This window comes from Accipiter gentilis, chromosome 18 (assembly GCF_929443795.1).
Source record: "Accipiter gentilis chromosome 18, bAccGen1.1, whole genome shotgun sequence".
In the NCBI taxonomy this organism is placed as follows: domain Eukaryota; kingdom Metazoa; phylum Chordata; class Aves; order Accipitriformes; family Accipitridae; genus Astur; species Astur gentilis.
In genome coordinates, this window is record NC_064897.1 from 7,052,074 (window position 1) to 7,058,467 (window position 6,394).

Sequence of the window (6,394 nt, forward strand, 5' to 3'; positions counted from 1 at the left end):
GAAATACTTACTAGGGAACTGCTGTTTGACAGCTCCTTGCGCCTGCTTCAGAGTGCCCGTCTGGTGGGAAACGAGCCAAGTCCAACAATTAAATGACAGTATCTTTGCCCATTACTGAACTGGACTGATTGAAAACATTTTCAGTAACTCATTACGGCTTGAGTTACCTGGCCTCGTTAAATTGGCCTTAAATGGGGATTAAACAATTTTATGATTTCAGGCACGCAACCATTCTGAAATGCCTAACTCCCTCCGTCATCTCAGACCTTCAACATTTCACCGAGACTTTTTCCCCTAAGCAAGTGCTGCTGTGAATGTTGCATCACGATCACACACAGGGCACTCTAAATCTGCCACTCGCACTATTATAGCCTCGTTTTTCCCATGGGTTCCCATTGCTTTTTGGTCTGCATTGAATACAAATGGCCGTTCTTTTGTAACCTGGCTTACACCACTGTAGCTGGTGCTCATATTCACCAAAAAGTTTTTAAAACATCAGAGCAGTAAAAGGCAGAACAGTCAGGGAATATTTCCAGTGATTTGGACAGATTCCAAAATACTCGATTCTAACTCAACTTATGTTCTGACGCAAATCCAAATGGCAGTTCTGCCAGAGCCGTGGCATAGCAGGTGATTTGGGGTTTGGGGCAAAAATCTGGATGCTCTGTGAACTCTGGCCACCTCCAGTTCTCAGCCACAACACACTTTTTTTCTTTGATGTGTAAGCCAGGTGCACACCAAACTAAACGGGCTCATCTCTTTTTCCTGGTAGCTGGGAACCACAGCAACAGGTCCCCTCCACCTCCCATCTCCAAACTCCCTACCCAGCACTGCGCTTTCCACCTTCATCATGCCCGATGGTCTCACCACAGCTTTTCTGAGCAGCCCAGCCTGCCTCAACGCCTTCGGGAAATCCAGTTTGTACAGTTGTGCTTGGATACGGTACAAAAAAGCTGATGGTCACAATCTACAAATGTAATGGGTGCTCATGGAAAGGGGTGCGAACATACCAAGCAGAACTGGGTACTGAGCCTCATTTAAGAAATGGCACACAGCTATATGAAAGTGTCTACCTGATTCGTGCGTCTCACGTGTGCATCCTGAATCCAAGTCAGAGCCTCTTGCTGTGGGGACTTGACCCTTAATTCTTCTGTACAGTGACATAAACGTCCATGGGAAGTGAATTTATAACAAATTCTAAGCTTGGATTAGAAGGAGAAGGATGAATTAAGGCTAAGGCAAAGGACTGTAAATCAGGAGATGTGTCTTCTGCTCCAAGTTTGCTACCTCCTGATATTAGGAGAGATGAACCAGAACTCTGTGGTTTCCACTCTCCATTTTTAAAAGAATGTTTTCCTATTTCAGCAGTGCTATTGTACGGATAGGATGTGCTAGTTGACCAGAGATGCTTATGTGTTACGGTGATGTAATCATAAAAAAAGCACTAAGATAATGGACACATCCCACTTGTTACAGCTCCAATTACAAGCTAACTAGGTTAAATGTTCAATTTACAGGGAGCTGAATTTGATTTTAAAAACAATTTGGAACATCATATTGCCAACTAAGGACTATCTCACTGTATTTGAATCCCAGGGAAGTTAGAGCCAAACATCTAAAAGCAGCCTCGGGCTACTGATCACCTAAAACGTGTGAGGATTTATTGAGTCCCGTGCAGAGTGTTTCTGGCATCTCTCAGCTCTCCCACATTGGGGAATGGCAGGATAGCTGCAAATGCTGCCTTTAAGGGCTGGCAGGTATGAATGGCATGCCTCAGTTTCCACACAGCCCTGCACCCTCGATCTCCTCGTGGCCTTACTGTTGTTATGGAAATACTGATGTCACTCTGCTTTCTGGCTGGAGCAAGATAAGCAGGAGACCAAAGAGCCTGTCTGGTGAGAACGGTGGAACAGCTTAGTTATAAAACCGTCCTTTGAAAGCTCCCTGGGCCCAACAAACACACCGGTGCTGCTGAGGTAGAAAAGTCCAATCGATTCTTCAGATTATTCAGTGCATGTAAGGGATAAATAAGAACATGAGTTAATGCCTGGAGACCCCATTTGCTTCCTGATTTCACCATCCTTTGAATTCATCTGGGTGTTTCAGTGGTTTGAGAAACCTCTCTAGGCTGCTCGCGTCTAAGACTTCCCCTCGCCATAGTCTCCCTTGTCCCTAACATGGCTTTTTGGAGAGGTGTGTGAAGAACAGCCGGCAGACATTCTCCTTTCTCTGAAAACTCCTTCTTCCTTTTCTGCTGGGTTTCTCTGTTCAGGTGTTTGGGTGGCTTAGGCCAACAGTCAGGAGGGGTGCAGGGTGGAAGGCAGGAAGTACCTCTGCTCTGTACATGCTATGTTGCATCTACTTCGTGGTATTTTGCATGTTTCATTTGCTAACTCCCTGAGCCGTGTTTGATTTGTAAGATGCTATGTAATTTCACCTAGGTGTTAACTTCTCATGCTGCAATCGAAGCACCCCATGAATCAGAATGAAAGTCATTTCTGAGTGCAAGAAAACAGACATGCTGCAGAGATCTTTGTGTGATAGGTTGTTTCCTGTGATGTACTTACGAATTTGACTCAGACAAAGCTAGACTATATACTGTAGATGGCAGAAGGGGATCACAGCATTGCCAGTGGATCAAGCACAGGGTTAGCACTCAGGAGACCAAGGGTGTTTTCCCAGTTTTGCTGCTTGTCTGCTCCATGACATATAGAAGTCACCTCACACTGTTACATCTCAGCTTCCCCATCCATAACATGGAATAATGACGCCTACGTTGTGAAACACTTAGAAATATACTAACAAAAAGCAGTGCATTAGAATAAAGTATTGATATTATCGTTATTGGTTAACTTTACATCCTATAGGTAGCATATTTTTAAGGCAATATCCCAACCCTTCAGCTTCCTCTGTTTATATATAATTATAACTTTTATAACACCTGGGGCTTTTTTTAATTTTTTTTAGTAGTGTGATACTGTTATTGTTTCCTTTATCCTTGTAAGAGTGGTATCCTAAGTTATCTCAGCCTCCCCACAAATTGTTTTTCTTATAATATACAACAATAAATAACTTCTTTGAAAAAAAAAAGTGATCATCTCGCATGAAGACCTACATAAACAAAATATTTTAGTGCTGACAATAAAAGCTTGTTCTTAGATAAACTGAAAGCTACAGCAGGTTAAATTCAGCCTTGGTTGAAATTGATGTTACACCTGCACATGGGGCCTCTGAGGCAGAAGTCTCACAGGAAGAGAAAGGTGAGGGCACACAGCGACCACATCTCCTGGAACTCAGAGCAAGGTGCAGAGGGAACAGGGGGTGCCCACAGCGTTGTTATGCCACCAGTGTGAATTTCTGGCTACATTTTGCTCCAGTGGTAACCCTAGGGAAAACAGTAAGCACCTACATGCTTTGTTCTTCCAGTAGATCTTGGATGTAAGCTAAGGGGTAGTTGATACTTGCGCTCCCCTGGATCCCACTCGGCACATCTGACCCAGTGTCAGAGTCCAATACTCTCTAATTACGTGCTTTTAGGTATTCCACACTTGGGGAGGGGGGTGGGTGTTAATGTTAGATACCGGATTTACTTACCTGAAATTATTTGACATTACGTGGGATTTTGATTTAGCAGAACAATACACCAATGTAAGTAAATCACAATACAAATAAAAACTACACTTGGCAGACTATAGCAATTGCAGTAGACAGCTGACTCACAATACAAATGTGTTTCTCGTCATAGGTGTCTATAATACGCTTACCATCATGATGGTGGGCATCCTCTGCTGCTGGGAAGTAATACGTGGTTTGAAGCCAGCTCAGGTGCGGGACAAGGAAGACTATCATGAGAAGTCTCAGAAGTGAATAGTCTGGAACCATTTCAAAGAGGTTTCTCATGTATACACTCCTCATGCTGGTCTGGTAATGCAGGAAGACATTTGCACTCTTTTGTTTAAGTCAGGGATGAGCAGTTCTACAGCCAGTTGATTCACGCAGCTGATGTAGCCATGTATCCAGAACAAAGGCCACCCTCTCCAGTCCCCTTTGCATCAAGGGAAGTTCAAGTTTCTGTGCAGCAGCTGTGGTCAGTCACCCCATGCGTTCTTCCCTGAGCTTCATGAGCACGCTGCCCTTGCCTGTCTCTTCCGAGGCTTTTGCCATTGTTGGGGTTCAGTGATTGGTAATACCCAGGATCTGTGCAAAACATTCCTTCAAACTATTATCAGAATGCCTCTATTTATGTTGTCTGTAATCCATAAACCTTAATTTCCAGCAGCTCTTCCTCAGCCAGCACTAATTGCTTTATCTGGTAAGAGATTCACTTTCTGGATGGGTTGGGGTGAATTAATTTCCTTTACAGTTAGGTTCAATGGCAGCAAGATATCCCTGAGGCTTCCCATTCCCATTTATCCTCTTGCTGAATTGCATCGACAGAACTGTTTTTCTTGGTCCCCTTTGCTCTCCAGCAAGGTAGGCTTCATGCCACCATAAGCTGGTTGGAATTAATTGAGCTGTTGGGTTTTTTTTATAATTTAAAAGCACACAGTCAACTTGAAAATTAGTCATTTCCAAAGTAAAATTAATAAAAAGAATTACAGCTACCTTCTTCAGATTTCCTTATCAGGATTTTGTAATCCAGGTTGTAAGCATTTTGTCCCACCTCTACTAATATGGAACACTCAAATAAAGTAGGAAATTGGATGAGAAGATGACACGGTTGGAAAAGCAATCTAAATGTATGTCAAATGCACAAAATACTTAATAAAGAATTCAAATTTCTCTCTTGGCTACTGTTAGTAATATTAGGTGGTTTTCGTAACGTTAAATAAATAAAAAACATCCATGGAAAAGAGAACAACTCTGCAGTTGGCAACCTTCCTCTATTTCACTGTATCAATAACCAAGCCATTGCAGCAAAATTAATCCAAATTCTGCAGCAGAAGTGCTGCAGACAGAATTTCTGTGGAATTTTGTGAAATTTTTTAAAAATGAGATTTTGTAAGTGTGGTAGTATAAGATGGCATGTATTATGTGAATGCGGTAGCATTCTCTTTCAAACATGAACATCTGCTGAAGTACCCTTTGTGGACAGGCTCACTGAAATCAACAGAAAATCTTCCAAATTGTAAAATTAACCATCTGCAAAAGACTTTGAAGGATCTGGAGCATTTAAAACTTTTGAGGCCAACTCTTTCTCAACACTGTTGAATAACACTAGTGATAAAATGTCTGCTCGGTTAATTATATATTTTGGTTTATACTTGGCCATAATTGCAATTGTTACAGGGTAGTTTATATAGAAAATGGGGAAAAAAATGCACCAACAGAAAATTCCTTTGGAGAAAGATGAACATAGGATATTGTGGCAAAAGTATTTTATATAGCATGAAAGGCAGGTGGCATTTGAATTATGCATGTTACAAAAAGAAGAGACTATCATAATATTTAACAAAGTGGGTGCTCTCCCTGCAAAGATTGATTTTCAGACAACGCGTATCAGAGCTACTGCTTATGCACCTGGGAAGGTAGGTAGATACCTCAGTGTGCACAGGGTTAGACTTCTGGAGTACGTTACTTCAGCAAATTCATGCCCATGGACTAAATGAGAGCCCAATTAAAGCCAGCAGTTTATCTACATCTAAGCTGTCACTTTTTACCAAATGAGAACGAGAGAATTTGATAGGTTCTTGTTTTGCTGCCTTTCTCTTTTTCACACTCCTCAGTTACTATTTCAGCATCTAACAAGATTTTCCAAATACTAATAATATTGCTGCATTTGATTTATGTTGTTCTCAAATGAATTGCGACACCCCTAGTAAAGCAGAGTTCACAAAATATTGTTAAAAGATTGTTAAAAACAATTTTTGTCCATTTGAGACTCTAATTATATATGCCTGCCTACAGGTGTTTTTCTTGGAAATGCTCAGGAAAATCTCAATCTTTCAGCCTGTTGCAGGAATAAAAAGGTAAGCTATTTCAAAAACTTAATTTAAGTACACCTCATCTCCAGAAGAGACAAGAGGCATTTTCTGGAGCTAAGGCATTGAATTACAACTTTCTACCCTTTTAGAAACCTGTGTGTAATATACTTGCTTGCTTGAACTTAAAAAAATTGCAAGCTCATCCTACAAAAGCTTCTTTTATTTTTGATACTTGTATTTTCATTCAGACAGAGATTTTTGGAAGACCTTCGTTTTCTCTGAAAAATCCCTATTTTGGTGCGTCAGTCTGTCCATAAATGCAAATAAAATATAAAACTGCCAAATTAAATTCTGACTTTTCTGTGGTGAAAATCCATAATTCACTACATACTGCAAACACTTCTTTCCTTTTCACATCCATGCCTTTCTTGGATTTTTATTTTTTTACTCATTGATATCTGATAATATTG